General features: G+C 47.5%; 1 protein-coding gene across 5 annotated transcripts in view; it reads left to right on the top strand.

Annotated features, from left to right (window-relative positions):
- The window catches only part of MLLT10 (MLLT10 histone lysine methyltransferase DOT1L cofactor), a 271,496-nt gene that overhangs the window by 26,216 nt on the left and 224,079 nt on the right, over positions 1-21,201 (top strand). The window lies entirely within an intron of this gene.

Raw genomic sequence — 21,201 nt, 5'->3', positions numbered from 1 at the left:
CACCCCATTCCCACTTGTGCCACTCACGTACCACCATCTACATGCCCAGCAGTACCAACCACATGGGTATCTGTGACATTCCACCAGCGATAGTCCCAACACTAATGCCAGTCACATCCCCAGCAGTGCCTTTTCTAATGGTGGTAAACCAATTGTGGCACTGTGCACACACCTATTACACCTCCTAGCTTGGCACGTATGTGGGCACAGATAGAAGTTATTTGGGACTGGCTGTAATTGGTAGAATTTAGTAACTTGTAAGGAAGACAGAGAACTGGCATTGCTGGTAAGGCCTGGTTACAGGCGTCACTGTCCTGTTTCTACTCTGTAGCTGGACATTTAGTGAACAGTGTCGATCAGGCACGTGTCGTAGGCACACGGCTCCTTGTGGGCAGGGAACAATGATCTTCCGCTGACACAAGAGGCCTCGCTGTGTCTCACATGTGCCCGGCTGGAAGGTTGTGCAGAAAAGACCTCACAGGGTCCTAAATAGGGAGACCCGACCCCTGATCAGACCATTACTTTATGTGGGGATGTCTGATGAAGAAGACAAGGAAAGATCTCTTTTGTATCCAAGTCTTGATACTTTACTGCTTCCTCTAGTGGACATAGTGTGTTTTATTCTTTTGCTTATTATTGGTGCAATAGTTGCTAACAGCTGAGATCTGTTTGGTCCAATTGGTAGAACAGGTTTCGATCAGAGGTCATTTTAGTATCCTATATTTAATGATTAGCAGTGATTATTAAAGGGAACTTCTCAGGACGATTTTACTGCTAAAACTAGTGGTATATCCACATAGGTCCAACTACATCAATAACAATGATACCTATCTTGTAGTAATCTGATGAGTTAGCACTGAGAAATAAAGCTTTAAAGCCACATGCAAATTAGCCGAGAAGTGCTTTGGGGGCGTGTCAAAGCTGAGTGTATCTGCACGCCCCAATGCACTTCTAGGCTACTTTGCATGTGGCTTTAAAGCTTGATTTCTCGGCACCAGCACGTCGGATTGCTACAAGAGAGCCATTATCCTTTTTATTGTTGTTCTATGACCGATTCAGACTCGCCACTAGTGTCAGTAATAAAATAGTCCTGACAGGTTAGGAAAAGGGGCGTCTAGATGTCCATAAGGGGAACAGTGCCTGCGATACTGTCCTCCAGACTTTAGCGATGGTGCTGGAGCTATTCTAGCTGGAAAGGATGAGCGGGCAGCAGGTAAGGGCTGTACAGGGGGCAGATTTTGGAATTAGGATATGTCCAGACGGGATGGAAGTTTTGCCGATCTACACATGAAAAATCTGCAGCCGATTATAGTACGAGACATGGCCGCGATCGGCACAAATCTCATCCAGCTGCTGCGGATTTGGAGCTCCATTTACTTTCTACATTTTTTTTTTTTTTTGTTCATTTCATCTTCAAAGTCAAATTGTAAAATCAGCAGCGAAATCGTCTTCAAATCTGCATGTTAAATGTGGATTCTGGTTTGCTGTGAAAAGTGCAAGTGGATTTTTCAGGCTCTGATGGATGAACCCTAAGGCTATGTGCGCACACAGCGTTTTTCTTTTGACACTGCGTTTTTGGCCGCAAAAAAACGCACCTGCGGCAAAAACGCACTTGTAAACAAACGCATGTGTTTTGTAGCGTTTTTAGCTGCGTTTTGCTGCATTTTTGATCACTGCGTTTTGCTGCGTTTTTCCAATGCGTTACATGGGTGAAAAACGCAGTAAAACGCAGGAAAGAATTGACATGTCCATTTTTTTTTTTTAAATAGCTCAAGAACGCAGCTAAAAAAAAGTTGTGTGCGGACAGCAAAAATGAAAAGTCATAGACTTTGCTGGGGAAGTAAAGTCATGCAGTTTGGAGCCCAAAAACACGTAAAAACGCCCAGTGAGCACATAGCCTTATAGGTAGCCATAATTAAAAAGCCATTGTCTAGTGACTAAACTGTTTAGGTAGTGGACTGTTTATCCTGCCCAATTATTCTGGTGCCAGTCAGCAGCTGGCATCTGCTCATAGCGGGCAGAAATGCCTGGAGGTGTGTAGTACCGGCACCGCTGCACTGAGTGACACTGTTTTATAGGGTTCGTTCACATTTCACGCACATCCTGTGGATTTTGGGTTTGTGTTGAAAAATATGTAGTTATGTAAAGAATCAACAAAGTGGTTGGAATTTTACCAAATCTCATTCACACTCTCTGGAATAAATCTGCAGTGGAAATTGACCCATGGTCAAGAATTTTAAAGGGAACTTGTGAGGTGCAATATACACCCAGACCCACGAGCAGTTCTGGATGCTCATTGCTAATGCCTGCCTAACCGTCCCTGTATACACTAGCATAGATAAAGGGATCTTTAGAAAAAGTGTTTCTAAAGATCTTTTATCTTATGCTAATGAGCGAGGGGACTAGTCACAAGGGCGTATGCCAACTAGTCTGCCTCTTAGGGCTCTTCTCCACTTGCATTTACAAATTCACAGCGACACTCTGCTACAAATGTGAGTCGAGTGTCCTGCGTGTGGTCTGCGTACGGTGTGTGTTTTTTTTTCCTCACATAGCATCTGTATGACATGCGAGCGTCATGCGGGTTCTATGTGAGCGTTTATGCAGGCAGCGTCAGACTGGCTACCGGAGGAATCTCCAGTAATACCAGGCCTGGCCGCGGTTACCTGCACTGAACTCCAGAGCTCTCACCTGAGCTCCAGAGATCAGCCCGGTCTGTCTGCAGCTGTCCTGAACGGAACAGCAATCGCCGGGGAATCAATCACTCGGCGCTCGCTGTTCAGGCTGATCTCTGGAGCTCAGGTTACAGATCCGGGGTTCAGTGCAGGTAACCGCAGCTAGGCCTGGTATTACTGGAGATTCCTCCGGTAGCCAGTCTGACGCGGTATGCAAATGTCAAGGATCCGTGTGACATGCGCATGCCACCCGGATTCTGATTTTTTTTTTTTTTTTTCTCGTTCCCATAGGATTGCATGGGGGTGCAAGAGCGGAGACTCGGTGAAATCGCAGCATGCTGCGATTTCACCGAGAGCACGAGACGTGCCATAAAGCATTTAGCAAGAGGACACGGCCTCATTAACACTGGTGCGAGTGCGATCCGATTTTCTATCACATAGAAATTGCAAGTGGAGAAGATCCCTTAGCATGATAGTAAACCCCTGTGGGTATACTAACTTGCTCTTTAATTCAGCATCAGCGGTAATGCACGTACCTGTGTTCGCTGTGTCCGCTCTTCTAAATGTCCGGCACTTCCAGTCATGCGCAGTAGACCTCTCTGAAGCCGGGACACGTACACCTGGTTTTATATTGCGCGTGACCGGAAGTGCCCAGCATTCAGAAGTGCGGTCACAGCGAACACAGGTACGCGCGGCACAGCTGGTGATGCTGAATTGAATAGCAAGTTAGTACACCCCATGTGGGCATACTAACATGCTAAGAGGGTGGCTAGTCGGGGGATATAATACCCTTGGGACTAGTTCCCGCCCTCATTAGCATAAGAGAAAAGATCTTTAGAAATACTTTTTCTAAAGATCTTTTATCTATGCTAGTGTATAGAGGGATGGTTAGGCGGGGATTGCTCCTTGGTTCTGGGTGCATATTACACCTGACAGGTTACCTTTAAATCTACAGTTTGTAGTATGAATTTTACCCTTTCGGCTGAGGCCACACGGGGTTATGTGCGAGTGCAGCCATGACACTCTGCTCACAGCAGGAGCAGAGTGTCATGCAACTGTGATCCGATTCTGCGATCAGATCACAGCTGCGGAGGAGAGGGAGGGATTTATCTCCCTATCACCTCCATTGCCGGCTGATTCGAGAATCACATTGCACTGTGCTGTAATGCTTGTGCAATGCGATGTTTCTCATGTCTCCATAGACTTGAATGGGTGCGAGTGAAACAGGATCGCATTCCAAACGCAGCATGCTATGATTGTTTTCTCGGTCCGATTAGGAGCTGCCCCATAGTTCTATTGGTCCGAGTGGAATGCAATTGATTTTTTTTTTTTTAATCACATCCACTTGCTCCGTATTACTTGAGTGTGTGCTCACCCTTCCATTGCAAAAACTGCAGCAATGCAACACTGGCAGAATTTGTTAGGTTTGTGTTCCAAAAATCTACTAACATTGCTAACGTCTCCTCCAATTTAATCGGGTTCAGATGAGTGTATTTTCGGCCCGTGTGCACACTGAACCACATGCGCGAACCAGAGGGAAAATGTAGTCTGCTCAGTCATTTTTACGAACCAGACTGGTACATGTAATAGGCCGCTCCTGCACCCCTCTGCGATATGGTTGAGTGCCAGGGAGCTGCGCACAACTAGGCACATGCGATTATTGCATCACAAACCGGCCTTTTTTGAGTTAAGCTTAACGATTGATGAAATAATATGCACAAATAGATATTTATTGTAGGAAACTTCCTTTTTGGCCCATTACCCAGCACTTAGTGTTACTCCGAGCAGTGCCCCTGACTCCGGAGGTCCTGGCGATGGTGGTCCGGTGACTAGCCTGTGGCTATTCAGTGGTTTTTCTGTAAATGTTGGCACTCGATGCTTGCAATACATAACTTTACAGTCTTGGGGCAGATAGGGTTTCACATTGGACAGTTGTTTCTTGCGGTTTAGTTGATAAGCTTATAAGCACATTCATTCTTACATTCCCGCTTCTCGTCTTACCACCATTATATGGCATAGCTTTGTTGTAATGGTTAATATTTCACCTTTTGGCCTTCTATCACCTGTATGGAGATGAGCTAATTGGTCTCCTCTGGGTATGGCTGTGTGCTACAGAAGCTATGGGTGTCTGCACTCAACCAAATGGCGATGTGACCCAGATAGGCGCCGATTCATGCTTGCATTTTTTTTGGTCACTTTTTTTTGTCTTGTGTTCGTTACCGTTTTTAGCATCGAATTCTATAAAATGACGTACGTGAATTCGTGCAAAATAAAAACCCCTCTATTTTTCTCTTTTTATCATTTTGCACCTGTTAGAGCAAAAAGTCACATCATGCGTTAAAATGTTGCATGCAACGCTACGATTTGTAAAAACATTCTGGCATACAGAAAAAAAAATCACTCCAAGGAGAGACTGTACAAAATAAAAAGTCGCAATTAAAGGGGGTGTTCACTACTCCTTCCCCTAGTTTGCTCTTGTAAAGATAAATAAGTCTTTACTCGCCTCTGGCACGGCCACAGTTCCAGCAATGTCTGAAGTTGTATTCCCAGGGCCCATGTAACATTGACACACGAGCCCCGCAACCAATCAGCGCCTGGTGTCTGTCTCCCCACCTTCGGACATTTGTGCAGGATGTGAGCACAGAGCTGAGTTCCTGCTTCAGTGTCCGGAGGTGGGGTGAAGGAAGCAGACACTGATTGGTCGCAGGGCTCGCGTGTCATAGCAATGTCACGTGGGCCTTGGAATGCAACTTCAGACATCGCTGGAACCGCGGCCACACCGGAGGTGAGTATAGACTTATTTATTTTTCTGAGTCGAACAAGTGGGAATGTAAAGGGGGTTGTCAAAGTAGTGAGCAACTCCTTTAAGGGCTAGGACACACGGCGAGTAAAACGGACAGAGTGGAATGCGATTTAAAAAAAAAAAATCGCATTGAACCTGGACCCCTGTTACTCTATGGGGCCGTTCCCATCTGCGATTATTTTCTAAGCCCTAATTGGACCGAGAAATGTCGGGTGGAATCCGATCCATTTTCACTTGCACCCATACAAGTCTATGGGTGCACGTGAACCATCGCACTCCACTCAGATGACACCAGAGTGCAGTGCAATAATCGCATCAGCTAGCAATGGAGTAGATGGGGAGATTAATCCCTCCCTCTCCTCCGCAGCTGTGATCTGATCGGATCACAGTGGCATGATACTCTGCTTATACTCGCAGCACAGCAGGAGCTAGCTATTGCATCCATTGCACTCTCATCCGATGCCATACGCTTGTGTGGCCGCAGCCTAATGAATTGGATGCACAACTGGACTACAAAAAACAATCCTAGAAGAGCAAACAGAAAAAAAGCAGAGGAGCAAGAAGAAAATAGACTTCAGAATAGAAACAACTTAAAAGAAAAAATAAGACAAAAAATCCATAGACTTTGTATAATCTGTAGAGGTACCAATGTCTGGTTTAATCCAAGGAGAAGGCCCCCATACACTCGAGCAGAGCTGTCTGACTTTACTTTTTCACCTTCACCAGACAACCACCTCGAGTGTATGGAGGATTCCCAGCCTGGACAGTAAGAAGTAGGCTGATAGAATTAGTCTCCTGATCCTTCGCCTCTCGCTGGAGATAAGCAGCCGCCAGGGGATATCTGGCAGTGGCTTTCTCCACTCTCCCAAACCAGAACACGTGTGTTCTTCTGAACAAAGTGTATGAGGAGAAGGGAAAGATGGAGGAATAAGCGTCCGGCTGATGACTGCCTGGTGTGTGGCCAGCTTTAGGTATCCTTTACCAAATGGGTGCAAGAAGTACTATAGGCCTCGACTGAAAACTCAAAAACCCAGTGAATAAACTTATTTTTGGGCACAACTTGGTTTCTACTGTCCTGGAATTTATCAATCAGCGCTTTCCCTGCCTTTTACAGGACTCGCGATGGGTGCGATTTATTATTTATTTATTTTATTTTTTTTTTTTTTGCTTTTATTAGATGGCGACCTATTTTGCTAACCACTGTGCATAGTCATAGCTGGTGTCACATCCACAGATAAACCTTTCGGCCTGTATTCACATGTTGTATTTTTATCACGGTTATTTTCAGTGTAGATTTGTTCCAAAACCTGAAGGTTTCCCTGATGCCAGCAAAGTGAATGATAATGTTGAAGTCGCATGCACGATGAGTCTTTTTTTTTTTTTTCCTTGCAGATTTGGTGCTGATTTTAATCTGCAGCATGTCAAGTCTTGCAGAGCTTTGACTACAGATTTCATCGTTTCGTAAAGGGAATTTTTCTGCCCTATCTGAGAGCAGCATAATGTAGGCAAAGAGATCCTGAATCCAATGTTGTATCACTTAGATTACTGAGAGCAGCCGTTCTGACACAATGTGCATTTTTAGTTTAAAGGGAACCTGTCATCAGATTTGGCGACTATAAGCTGTGTTCACCACCACTGAACTCTTATATACAGCATTCCAGAATACTGTATATATGAGCTTAGGCCGCTTTGTATAACGTGAAAACACTTAAAATACTCACCTAGGGGAGCGGTCCGGTCCGATGGGTGTCGCTGCTCTCTGGTCCGGCACCTCCTCTCTGCAGTGATCGCTGTCTTCCTACCCAGCCCACTGTGGATGACGTGTCCTATGTTATCCATCCATACAGGCCGGCCTTGCAGTCCTGCGCAGGCACACTTCTGTCTGCCCTGCTGAGGGCAGAACAAAGTGTGTAATGCGCAAGGAAAGGTTAAAGACCGCCTGCGCATGCGCACTGCAAGACTTTGAGCTGCCCTCAGCAGGGCAGAGAGAAGTGTGCCTGCGCAGGAGTGCAAGGCCGGCCTGTATGGATGACTTGGGACACGTTATACACACTGGACTTGGTAGGAGGACGGCGATCACCGCAGAGAGGAGGTGCCAGACCGGAGAGCAGTGACTCCCATCGGACTGGACCGCCCCATAGGTGAGTATTATAAGTGTTTTTTTTTTTTATGTTATACAGCGTGGTCTGGGCTCTTATATGCTGTATATAAGAGCTCATTGGGGTGACAGCAGCTTATAGGGACCAAATCTGCTGACACGTTCCCTTTAGGTCATGTAGCAGAGTCCAGAGGGCTGTCCCTACCCACACCAGGCTCTCTATAGGGATTATACATTGACACTGAGGTGTCAATTAGAGGAGGAGGCATGCCGGACATCATGGCAATGAGCTAGCCACAGCAATAAGGGTCCAGCTGCAAAAAAACATAGCAAATATACAAAAGATGGACTGTGACAATACCGGCATGCCTGAACTTACTGTATTAACCCTTGGCATGCCGGCTTAATCTCATTTAGAAAAAAAACAGCTGACAGATCCCCTTTAATGAATGGGAGAGATCAGCACCAAGAGCGTGTATGTTTTTCTGTGTTTTTCCTGCCAAGAGATGCAGAAATTTCTGCACATACCCTTAGACCATGTGGCCACGTGAGATCGTACCTGCGGACTTTTCTGCAGGTGTTTCCGCAGGTTCATGCAGCAACTCCCCGGAATCCGCAGCTATCCATTGCTGCGGTATTTCTGTGGAATTGCTGCGATAAACCTGCGGAAACAGTGCGGAATTCCTGCGGTTTTCCCGCCCTGTATCTCCATAGTGGAGGAGCGGGAATTCCGCAGATAATCCCACATGAATAATTGACATGCAGTTACGTGCGGCTGTGGGAAATCCACAGCATTTTCCACAGTCGCACATACCGCAGCATTGATACAGCACTCGCCAAATCCCATTGGATAAACATGGTGAGTGTCTGTACTGTCGTAAACTTGCAGATTTATCTGGAAAATCTAGAAAATCCGCGGATTTTTTGCAGCAAAATCCGCAGTTACTTTCTCCTGTGGGCACATGGCCTTAGGGTAGATGCGCACAGTGTGTATTTGGTGCAGTTTTTCCTTGTGAGTTTGTGGGTGGACAGTCTGAAGACTCATCCTGTACCAGCTATATTAAAGAGGTTTTAAAAAGCTCATATAATGTATATTGCTGTGACTGCCCCTCTCGTTGCCGCTTGTGACCACCGATCACACATGGTGTAACCTTTTCTAATCTTTCTAAGGCTGCTTTCACACATCTGGTTTGTGCTGAGCGGCACAATCCGGCTCAAAAACCTATGCAACGGATGCGGCGAAAAAAACGGATCCGTTGCATAAGTTTTTTTTCCATGCGGCCCGTCCGGTTTTTGACGGATGCGTCTTGATACTAAGCATGCGCAGTACATAAAAACGCATCCGGCGTCCATAGGCTTGCATTGTGTATCGTGCCGGATCCGGCGTGATGCGTTTTTTTTCTACGCACAAAAAAACGTGCCGGGCAACGTTCCATCCGGCCACCGCATGGGATAAATATGCCGCATCTGGGAAAAAAAATGGACGCAACGCAAGGCCATGCGGCACAATCCGGCACTAATGCAAGTCTATGCGGGAAAAAACGCAACCGGTGGCAAAAAAAACTTGTGTTTTTTCTGCAGAGCGCCGTATTGTGCCGCTCAGCAAAAACCGGATGTGTGAAAGCAGCCTTAGGCTATGTGCGCACTAGAGCTTTTTACCTGCGGATTTACCCGCGGATTTGCCCCGGAAATTTCTTGAGAAATGTCTGCAATCTTTGTGCAGACATTTCCCATGAAATTCAATGAGAAAAAAAAATAGTTGTGCGCACTGTGCGGATTTTTCTCTAGTCCCTTCCACGACAGCATAGGAGGTTGTCTCTCCACGCCCTAATTGGGACAGGAAGTTCAAGAGGTTTAAAAGGACCCTCCCACCTCCCACAGCCAGTGTCTTTCCTGTCCCCATGGGGCATGGAGAGGTTTTTATTTTTCTCCTATGCTGTGGTGGCCGGCGAACTACAGTATAATATTTTTTTTTTTTTTTTCTTTCCCCTGTTACCTTAAGCCGGACAGCATCGGTCGGGCCTTCACCACTCCTCCCTTGCTGTTCCCTCACGCTGTGGGGGACCGCTGCTCCAGCCTTCCGGAGCCTCCTATGGGGTGATGCAGGCTGTTGAGCTCCCCGGCCGGCGTCCTCCCTGAGCCGCCGGCCGCTTCCTGCATGCACGCTGCCGGAGCGATCCGGAAGTGCTCCCGGGGGCGGGACTTCAGGTCTTGCGGACTTCCGGTTGAGCGCTTCCGGTTTGCGGAGGCAGCGTGGAGGACACGCCGACGCTGACACGGCCTGTCCGGGACCTGCTGCAGGAGGCGGGGAACATCACCAGTCGCTGGGGGGGGCAGGCCTTTCCACAGGAAGGCTGCCCTGAAGGCATCAGACCCACGGTAAGGATTCTTCTGTGTGCACTGCCAGGTCTTCCTCTGCTTTTGCAGAGCCCAGCGTTTCCCCCTGCTTCAGAAGAGGCTGAGGGACGGTCCCTTATGCCTGGTTTCAGGCTGACATGGTGAGACAAGTGTGCAAGGCTAAGGAAACCTTGCCAGCAGTATACGTCTGTCCATTCCATGGGCTACTGGTGGCCTTTGGCCTTGGGTGTGTGAGCTTGGGAGTTGAATCCCAGGGGACACTCCTGGATATTGCTGTATCAGGACATGGGCTGGCTGCCTGGTCTGATGACGCTTCTCTGTTCCATTAAGTGGAGAGGGCAGGCATCGTGTGTATAGCCCGTCCCTTGTGCCAAGCTGCGGTCCATGTTGATACAGGAGCTTCAGGCCTCGCTGGCCTCCCTCCCTGCTGCTGACCCTTCTGCCACAAAAAAGCTACCTCCAGTCGTCTGATCCTGAGGCTGATTCCGCCTCGGTGGGTCCCGATATAGGTTTTTCTCCGGGCCTGACCGGTCTTTTCTTTTCCCGGAGATGATTGGGGAGTCTTAATGGAGCAGTTGGGTGCACTGTAGGGTTGGAGGATGAGTCCTCCCCTCCGTTAAGGGCGAGATGTTCGCGGGCCTGAAAACCACTGGGCAAGGGGGTTTTTGTCCATGCTACTGTCCTGGATCTTCTCTCTAGAATGGGATTTCCTTGAGGAGCTTCTGGAGTGTCCTCTGACACAGTTCCCCTGGAGAGTTCTGGGTTGCTTTGGGAGATTCCCATGCAGGTGGCCAAGGTCGCTATACTAACAGCGCTCCCCCTTGCGGCCGATTACCAGCTTGGAATCTGATAGTTGGGAGTCAGAAGTCTCATGAAGAAGTCCTGGGAGGCTTCGTCATCTCCCATCGGGCCCATACTACCTCCTCTTAGGTCTCCCTGTCCCTCCTTTGGAGGCTCGACCAGTGGAGGCTCAATTTCCTGGGGCCTAAGGATGAGTTACTGGAATCCCTTCCCTTACTTAGGAAGGCTACTAGTTGGCAGGTACCTCTGTGTAGTCGGTCCGCCTGGCTGCCAGGACCTCAGTCTTGTCTAACTCGGACAGACGAGCTCTAGGCTAAGGCTTGGAGTGGGGACTCTACTTCCACATTACGGCTTGCTCCCGTCCGTTAAGGGGTGCTTAAGGGTTGGGCCTACCCTGGATGATATTCTGGACAGGGCGACTGATCGTCAGGCCTACCAGATACACCCTCCGGGCAACGGTCCTTTCATCCCTCGATACCTCGGGCCTCCCCGTCCAAAGGGAGAGGTGAGTCTGACCGTGGGAGCTACCCTTAGGGTGAGGGGAGTACTTTCTCATCCCTTCCCATCCACAAAGTCCTCAGCATGACGAACAGTGAGTCGGCTCGGGTGGGGGGACGGCTCTCTGCTCTTCTTCCCCAGTGGCGGACCTTCTCCACCTTGCCAGGGGTCCTACAAGCTCATCTCAGAGGGTCTGTTGGTAGACTTCCAGCCCCCCCCCCCGGCCTCCGCGTCACGGCCCTGTCGTCCCAGGGTTCTCAGGATCTCCTGTGCTCGATGATTCGGGTGTTAATCCATTCGGGAGTCGTTTCTCTGTCCCGAGTCTGGAAGTAGGGGTAGGTCGCAACTCCGTTTCTGCCTTGTCAAAGCACCATCTGGAGACGTCCGGCTTTTCATCTTTCTGAAGCGTCTCAAACCAGTGGGTCTGATACCGACGTTTCCAGAATGGAGTCTGTGAACTCTGTTGTTCCCCTGCTCGGTCTCCGCCACTTGTTGGCCTCGATTCCCTGAGGGGCGCCTAGTTCCGGGTGCCCTTCCATCCTTGTCTCAGGCAGTACCTCAAAATTGCGGTTCTGCACGGAGGGGCCATGCTTCTTTTCCACTTACAGGTACTTCCCTTCAGCTCCTTCTCGGCTCCAAGACCCTTTTCAAGGATCAGGGCTGAGGTGGTCACCTTCCTCCGTTGCGGAGTTGGCCTCTTCCTGACAGGCATCCTTCCCCCAGAGGATCACAGATTGACGCTGCTGGACGGACTCTCGATGTTCGGGGACAGGCGTGCCCGACCCTTCGAGGCGCTATATCGGCCCTGGGTTTTATGACGTCCTGCATTCCCTCAGTCTTGTGGGCTCCGGCCCACTCTCGTTGTCTATGGGATCGTGTCCTGGTTCATTGGGTCGGGCTCCCTTCCTCCCTGAGCACCGGTTCGCCTGTCGGCACCCGTCTCCTTGTCCCTCCTCTGGTGTGTCCCTACAACCTGGTGGTTGGGGTTGCCTGGACCCGGTCACCCATGGTTTCACTGGCAGCGTATGCCAGCCAGAAGGGCTGGGGGGCTAGGGTGGAAAACTCTCAGTTCAGGGGGGCTGGAGCCCCTAGGTCGGCACCCAGTCCTCCAACTACCGGGAACTCGGGGTGGTCGGAGAAGCCTCCTCGCTGCCCAGGATCCCATCTGGGACACTCACGTCCAAGTCTACTGGGACAATGGCTCCACAGTGGCACATCTCCGCCATCAGGGCAGTACTAGGTCGGCGCCCTGAAGTCTGTGTCCTCCCGGATCTTCCACTGGGCAGGACAGTCCCTGCTATCCCTTTCTGCAGTCCATCTACAAGGATCCCTACGCCTTCAAGCAGACTTCCTGAGTCATCAGGATGTTCACCCAGGGGAGTGGAGTCTGGCCCGAGCGGTGTTCTGCTCTCTAGTGGCAAGGTGGGGTACTCCAGAGGTAGACCTCTTGCTTCAGCAGGAAATTCGGGTCGCAACATTTGTCTCCCTGAACCCGCGGGACTAGGCGTTAGGGGTAGACGCTTTCGGCCACACTTGGTCCTTTGCCTCGCTTACGCGTCCCCCCTCTTCCTCTTCTCGCAAGGGCCCTGAGGAAGGTCAGAGACGAGGGGGTCCCAACTATACTGGTTGCCCCGCTGTGGCCTCGGAGGAGTTGGTACAGCCTGGTCATGACTCTAGGAATAGACGGCCCAGCCCTCTTGGGTTCGGTCCCCAGCTTACTGTCCCAGGGTCCGATTTTCCATCCGGCTCCCCAGAAACTCAACTTGGCTGCCTGGCTTCTGAGTCCCGGGCACTGAAGGCCCAAGGGCTTTCTGACAAAGTTGTGGCTACCCTACTGAAGAACCGTTAACCAGTGACTGATAGTATTTACAACAACATCTGGAAGAGATTTCCTCCTGGTGTGGTTCTCGGCCTCCTGACCCACTTCGGCCTTATATTGCGCAGATTCTGGACTTCCTCCAGTGGGGATTGGACTTAGGCCTTAGGCCTAGCGCACTGACAGTCCAGGTGTCAGCCCTCAGTGCAGTCTTTGACAGGGCTCTGGCAGATCATCGTTGGATCCGTCGGTTCTTTGTGTCCGCTGGTAGACTCTGTCCACGTCAGAGGTTCCTGACACCTCGCTGGGATCTCCATGTGGTCCTTCCGGACTGTCTCAGTCACCATTTGAGCCAATGTGCTCTTGTACCATTCGTTCTCTTTCTCGCACGACTGCTTTTCTTGTGGCTATTACGTCTGCTCGCAGAGTTGGAGAACTTCTGGCTTTGTCTATTCGGGAACCTTACCTGACCGTCAGAGTTGACAGCATTGTTTTCAGCTGGACCCTTCCTTCCTTCCCAAGGTGGTTTCGGATTTCACCGTTTTCAGTCCATCGTCCTGCCTTCCTTCTGTCAGTATCCTTGGACTCCGTGTGAGGAAGTGTTTCATTCTTTGGATGTCCGTCGGACAGTGTAGCACTACCTGGAGGTTACTGCTTCTTGGCGCCTTGATTCTAACCTGTTCATCCAGCCCTTGGCCGCAATAAGGGCAGGAAGGTGGCTAAGAGTACCGTCGCCAACTGGATTGTGCGGGCGATTAGGGATGCCTACCTCGCTCGGCATCTCTCTCCTCCTTCCGGATTCACGGCGCACTCCACAAGGACTACCTCTGTCTCCTGGGCTGAATGGGCAGGGGCTTCCCCTGAGCAGATCTGCCAGGCGGCTACGTGGTCTTCCCTCCATTCTTTCACGAAGCATTATCGTCTGGATCTGGATTCCAGCAGGGATTTGGCTTTTGGCAGGATAGTCCTGCAGGCTGTGGTCCCCCCCCTAGGTATCAATTCTTTGGTATTCCTCCTATGCTGTCGTGGAAGGGACTAGAGAAATAAGAATTATTCTTACCGTTAATTCGATTTCTAGGACCTTCCACGACAGCAGGTAATTCCCTCCCCTTTTATATTCATATATTCATGGATATGTTGTACTTCTCATATGCTATGGATTCTTTGTAAGACACTGGCTGTGGGAGGTGGGAGGGTCCTTTTAAACCTCTTGAACTTCCTGTCCCAATTAGGGCGTGGAGAGACAACCTCCTATGCTGTCGTGGAAGGTCCTAGAAATCGAATTAACGGTAAGAATAATTCTTATTTCTCAAGAAAATTTCTTGAGAAAATTTTCTCGAGAAACTTTCTTGAGAAAATGTGCATGTCCATTAATTTCCGCAGGTACCTGCGGTATTCCGGGGGTATTCCGCAGGTAGCAATGATGTGCGGTATACCCCCGGTATAGCCGCGATTTACCTGCGGTAATGCTCATCGCTGCCTGCGGTTTTGGTGGAAGCGATGTCATTATGCCAGGAAGAGGAAGCGGAGCAGAGTAAACACAGACGTCGCACTCCCTGGACGCCGCACAGAAGCACTTCCGTGCGACCTCCAGGTGCCCGTGCAGTCTGTGTCCTGCTCCGGCCTCGCGGCTGCCTGCACTGCAGGGTGTCAGTGTCTGCCCGCAGTATCAGCAGCCTGTCACGCGGCAGCGCAGGCAGACACTGACATCCTGCAGTGCTGGGAGCCGCGGGGATGACGATCGCTGCTGTCAGGAGGTGAGATCATTACCTGCTGTGACGATCTCCTGCCTCCTGACGTCACCGCGGTCACTGCTGTCTATGCCCGTCTCGCGAGCGGCCCGAGACTGTCACTAGCGGTGACGTCACGGGCTCTCGCGATACTTCTGACAACGCGGCGGGCATAGAAGTCAGTGACAGCGCTGACGTCAGCAGTACAGGAGATGATCACAGAAGGTAATGATCTCATCTATGCTCCTGATGGCAGCGCTCGTCATCCCCTGCAGTGACCTGAGCTGACCTATTGATGTTAGCTCAGGTCACTGCATTGCTCTCCCAGCCAATGGGGAACATTCTGTTCTTCATTGACTGGGACAGCGACTATGGTATGGATCGCCGTGCCCCCCCCCCCCCTTATTGGATTACGCCGGACGTGGAATTGATTGTGCTCTTTTCAATAAATTGGTTAAAGAGGGAATGTTTTGGGGAGTGTTTTTTCAAATAAAACTTTTTTTGTTGTCTATTTTATAATTATTACTGACTGGGTTGGTGATGTCGGGTATCTGATAGACGCCTGACCTCACCAACCCCAGGGCTTGATGCCAGGTGACATTACACATCTGGCATCAACCCCATATATTACCCCGTTTGCCAACGCACCAGGGCGTGGGATGAGCTGGGGCAAAGCGCCAAGATTGGCACGTCTAATGGATGCGCCACTTCTGGGGCGGCTGCGGCCTGCTATTTTTAGGCTGGGGAGTGTCCAATAACAGTGGACCTTCCTAGTCTGAGAATATCAGACCCCAGCTGTGCGCTTTACCTTGGCTGGTGATCCAATATGGGGGGGACCACACGTTTTTTGTTTTAAATTATTTATATAATTTAAAATAACAGCGTGGGGTGCCCACTGTTTTGGATTATCAGCCAAGGTGAAGCTGCCAGCGGTGGTCTGCAGGCTGCAGCCGTCTGCTTTACCCTAGCTGGCTACAAAAAATGGGAGGACCTCACTGCGGTTTTTTTTAATTATTTATTTATTTTATGGCTAAATATAAGGCTACGCACCCTTTAGTGCCACATGAAAGTCACTAAAGGGTGCCAGCTTAGAAAATGCAGGGAGGTGGAACATTATATAGGTTTTTCTCATCTATCTATCTATCTATCTATCTATCTATCTATCTATCTATCCCTCTATCTATCTATTCATCTATCCATCTTTCCCTCTATCCATTATCTGTCTATCGATTATCTTTATTATTTATTGCAGGGACAAACCTGCGGCAAGTCCGCGGCAAAACCGCATGCGGATTTGGTGCGGATTTTTTCCGCAGGTCCGGAAATCTTTCACTGGCAGAAGGTTCTCAAGAAATTTTCTTGAGAAACTTCACATTTCTAGTGTGCACATAGCCTTACACTGAAGTCTGAAAAGCATTGGGGTCCTATAACACATGACAATGTGGGTGGGACTGATGCAGTGTGACTGACAGCTCCGCTCCAGGGTCCTGCCGGAGTGTTATTTCTGCACTTCTGACCCCCACATTAAGTTGTGGCACACAAGGGGTTCAGCTGTCCCCCCGCCGCCCTCCCTCCATACACAGCACATCCAGACTAACAGTGATTAGATCCGTCAGCATCAATGTAATATGCATGGGCAACGCAACTTTCCATTCCAGTCAATCTTCCCAAAAATCCCCCCTGCCTCATGAATTGTGCATGGCTTTGTCCACATGGCACCAGCTGATTCCTCATTCTCTATTTATGCTCCAGTTCAGAAGTGTGATGGCCTCTGATATCGCGTCCTAGAAGCAGGGCTGTGGAGTCGGAGTCGGAGTCGTGGAGTCGGAGTCGGAGCTCATTTTGGTGGAGTCGGAGTCGGAGTTGGAGTCGGTATAAAATGCACCGACTCCGACTCCTAAAATATATAATAAATTGGGGACAGGAGTGCAATGCAGAATGTGCTGAATATTTTACTAAATAATAACATTTAGTATAATGCTTATATTTAAGTGAAAAATTTATTGTAGTATAATGTGAACATCAGACATTTAATTGTTTTTATGATACAATAATCAAGATATTTGGATAGAACATAAAATATTTATTGGATACAACTTTAGAACACAAAAAACTAATAAATTGTAAATATGTAATATTATATATATATATATATATATATATATATATATATATATATATATACACAGTGTATATACACACACAAGATATATATGTAATCTACTGTATATTACATAGTGTATTACATATTTACAATTTATTACAGTTTTTTGTGTTCTAAAGTTGTATCCAATAAATATATTTTATGTTCTATCCAAATATCTTGATTATTGTATCATAAAAATTATTAAATGTCTAATGTTCACATACACATATTCATGTACTACAATAAATTTTTCACCTAACTATAAGCAATATATGTAGGAGCCGGAGCCGGAGCCGGAGCCGGAGCCGGAGCCGGAGTCGGAGTCGGTGCAAGAGAATTTGAGGAGTCGGAGTCGGAGTCGAAGGTTTGGCTTACCGACTCCACAGCCCTGCCTAGAAGTCGGCTTCCTTGACTCGTGGTCCCCCTGATTCTCCGTCAGCCGTGTATTTAAATTGTCTGCTTTTTTTGGTGGATCCTTAGAACTGGCAGACGGCAGAATGAAGCGCTGCTCATGTACCACGGGCATTAACATTCCCTGCAGACGTCGTCACCCTCCGGATTGTTAATAGTAAACTCTGCTGCGTAACCTCTGTCCTGTATACATATGTATGAATCGCATTATAATAGAGGGAGCTCGGCTTTAAAGGCAAGGGCTATTGAATAAATGAGGCCCTGAGGAATGGCACCCGCTTCTGTTTTATCTTCTTTGGCTTCCAGTCCTGATTGTTAGTGTCACTTTTCTTTTTTTTTCCTTGCCTTTTGCTTGTCATTCCTGTGGAACAGGTGATTTGCCCTCCTGTACTATATCACATTAGAGCCAAAGCTGTTCATACTGGGTCTAGCAAGTCTCTATTTAAAGGGCTATACCACCCAAAAAAAAAAAAAACCCTTCTACAAAATCGCTAAATGTAGATAAGCAGCGCCAAGCGTTGCTGGCAGCTGCTTATTCTGTTGGGGTGATCATAGATGCTTAGCCAGTTTTGGATATACTTGGGCATTTTTTGGTCTTTAGCTGGTCAAATCCCAGGAGCTAAGGAACTGATGATTTAAAATGGGATTTTATTGTATGGCTTTTTTAAAAAAAAAAAAAAAAAAAAAAAAAAAAAAATTGTTACCAGTTCCTAAATTCTCTCCAGATTTAGAACCTTTTTATCTGAGCACATGTGCTAATTGAGGTCATTCAGCTTGTGGTAGCCAAAATGACTACCTGCTCTCATGTATGGTAAATACCATTTACATTGGAAAAGTACCTGGAAGCTGAGTTTTTTTTTTTTTTTTTCTTTCCTTCTCTCTCCTGTGTTAAAAAGATTGTTTTCAGAATAATTTGGGACCAAGGAAATGTTAATTGGAATATCTGCATTTCTTACCTTCTGCACCAGCGCTGCTTGTCCGCTGCTCCTCCCCCTCTCCCCCAAGCTTTGCATTACCAAAAACAGACCTTTCCAGAGAACTGACTGGTCCTCTATGGTGATGAGACTCCATGAATGCTCGCATAAGCCTGAATTTCCATATACAGTGGAACCTTGGATTACGAGCATAATTGGTTCCGGGAGTGCGCTCTTAAACCAAGTTACTCTTATATCAAAGCGAATTTTCCCATAGGAAATAATTGAAACTCATAATTTCATTCCACAACCCAAAAATATTTACTGTATTTATACAAACTTATTACAGTAAGGCTGCTATCACACATCCGTTTTTCGCCGTGCGGCATAATCCGGTAAAAACGGAAAGAACGGATCCGGCGTTTATTGCCCCCAGATCCGTTCTTTCCCCTATAGACTTGCATTAGCACCAGATTGTGCCGCATGGCCTTGCGATTGCATCCGGCTTTTGCTGGACCGGCATAAATAGCTGATCTGCCGGCCGGATGGAACACTACTTGCAGTGTTTTTTGTCTCTGTCGAAAAACCATATGGCGCCGAATCCGGCGCCGTGCAGCGTGAGTTAGAATGAAAGCCTATGGGCGCCAGATCCGTCATCATCCGGCATATGACTGAATCCAACGACTGATCTGGTTATTGAACTGCGCATGCTCAGTAACGCAATGGATCTGTAAAAAAAGGAAGGAACGCATGGAAAAAACTAATGCAACGAATCCGTTTTTTTTTTTTCGCCGGATCCGTTGCATCAGGTTTTTTGCCTGATTGTGCCGGACGGCAAAAAACGGATGTGTGAAAGCAGCCTAATATAATATACCATATTCATATAAATATTACAGTCACTAATACAAAATACTGTACAGTAAGAAACACCTAAAACAAACTAAAATGCACGTTAGCTTACAATTGAATTGAATTGTTGGTGTGCAGGAGATACTTTAGAGAGAGAAAAAAATATATAAATGACAACCTTTATTCTAGTACAGTGCACAAAAAACACACCCCAAATGTATTCTACCCAAAATAAGGGCAGAACTAAGCCAAATGTGGGGTAGGAAAACTTCACAGGTAATTAGATACAGTATAAGCCATGTGCTGTACTGGTTAGCACAATACTGTATCCACAAATGCAAATTGATAGACATGCTATATGGTATATACTGTACAATGGTATAGTGTATACAGTACATATGTATAGAAATTTACCTCCAGAGCGGGTCAGAGGCGCGTGAACGGACTGAACCGGAAGTGTGCATGGTGAGTATTTGCTCTTATTTCAAAGCATTGCTCTTAAACAAGTTACAAATTTGTAAAAAGCTTTGCTTGTCTTGCAAAACGCTCTCAAACCAAGTTACTCTTAATCCAAGGTTCCACTGTATTCAGTATTAGGAAAGTAGAGGAAACCAGCGCCGGACATCTTTGGGAGCAGCGGATTTCCCCATAAAACTAAAAGAATTTGACTGTTAAAATTGAAACTGCCCGATTCTTCTTTCCTTCCAAAATCATCCGTTTTTCAGGGAGGCCCCCCATACACATTAGATGGTCGTCCTGTGCTGTTGGCAAACAGGGAGTTTGTCAAGACTTTTTTTTTTCTATGTGCAGGAGCTTTTTAAAACTTGACTAAAGGTAACCTGTAAATGGTATCTGATCTGAAGGCAGAGGGTTAGGCTATGTGCACACAGTGCGTTTTTCGCGGCGGTTTTGGCCTCAAAACTGCATGACTTTGCTTCCCCACAAAGTCTGAGTTTTCATTTTTGCTGTCCGCACACAACTTTTTTTTTTTTTAAGCTGCGTTTTTGAGCTTAAAAAAATGGACATGTCAATTCTTTCCTGCGTTTTTCTGTGTTTTACCCCATGCAATGCATTGGAAAAATGCAGCAATAAAACGCACCAAATCGCGTTAAAAACGCATGCGTTTTTTTGCCACGGGGTGCATTTTTGTTGTGTTTTTAGCGGCCAAAAAATGCAGCGTCAAAAAACGCAGCGTGTGCACGTAGCCTTATGGAGCAGGAGGAGATGATCTTTATCAGATTGATAAGGAAAAGTTTCATACGAGTCCAGTGGGCGGTCCTAGTCCATGACTGTCAGTCTTCTCTGTGGTGACTGAATGCAGATGTCACAAGTAGGACCGCCCACTGGACTCATGCATACAGATATCCGAGATTTCAATATAACAAAAAGTTATACTGAATCTCTGACATTCTGCTCGTCTTTCTTCTCTATACCCTGCATGCCCACAGATCAGACTGCATGTACAATATGACAGGTTCCCTTTAAAGGACTCTGTCACCAGATTTTTGCCACGCAATCTGAAAGCAGCATAATGTAGAGACAGAGATCCTGATTCCACTGGTGTCACTTACTGGGCTGCTTAGTGTAGCTTTTATAAAATCACTGACTATTAGCAGTAGATTATCATTACAGGACCACGTGCTGCAGGTAGTCCAGCATATTATGTATAACTGCTAGATCTGCATCAGAGAAAACATTGATTTTTATCAATATGACAGCAAAACAGCTCAGTAAGTGACACATTGCTGAAATCAGGGTCTCTGTTTCTACATTATGCTGCTCTCAGATGGGGGAGCAAACACCTGCTGACAGATTCCCTTTTAACAGGGTACAATTGCAAAGTGCCTGGAAATTCATGCAACTTTGCAAAATCCTCTCCATTATAAAGAACGGAAAGATTTTTAATTCTATACTTTGCAACTCATTACTGGCAATCTTAGAGGTGGATCTTTAGTTTATAAGCACTCGTTTCTTGCCTAGGTGTTTTATATGGAGCCGAGGAGCGCTGCTCTGAAGGTGGCCTGAACACTAGATCGGGTCAGTGTCTGATGCTGGAAAGGCAAAGCTGCCCCTTCTTGCTGGATTACAGTGCCAGAGGCTCAGCC

The sequence above is a fragment of the Anomaloglossus baeobatrachus genome, chromosome 6 (genome assembly GCF_048569485.1).
Source record: "Anomaloglossus baeobatrachus isolate aAnoBae1 chromosome 6, aAnoBae1.hap1, whole genome shotgun sequence".
Lineage (NCBI taxonomy): Eukaryota > Metazoa > Chordata > Amphibia > Anura > Aromobatidae > Anomaloglossus > Anomaloglossus baeobatrachus.
This window is presented reverse-complemented; position numbering and strand designations above follow the sequence as displayed.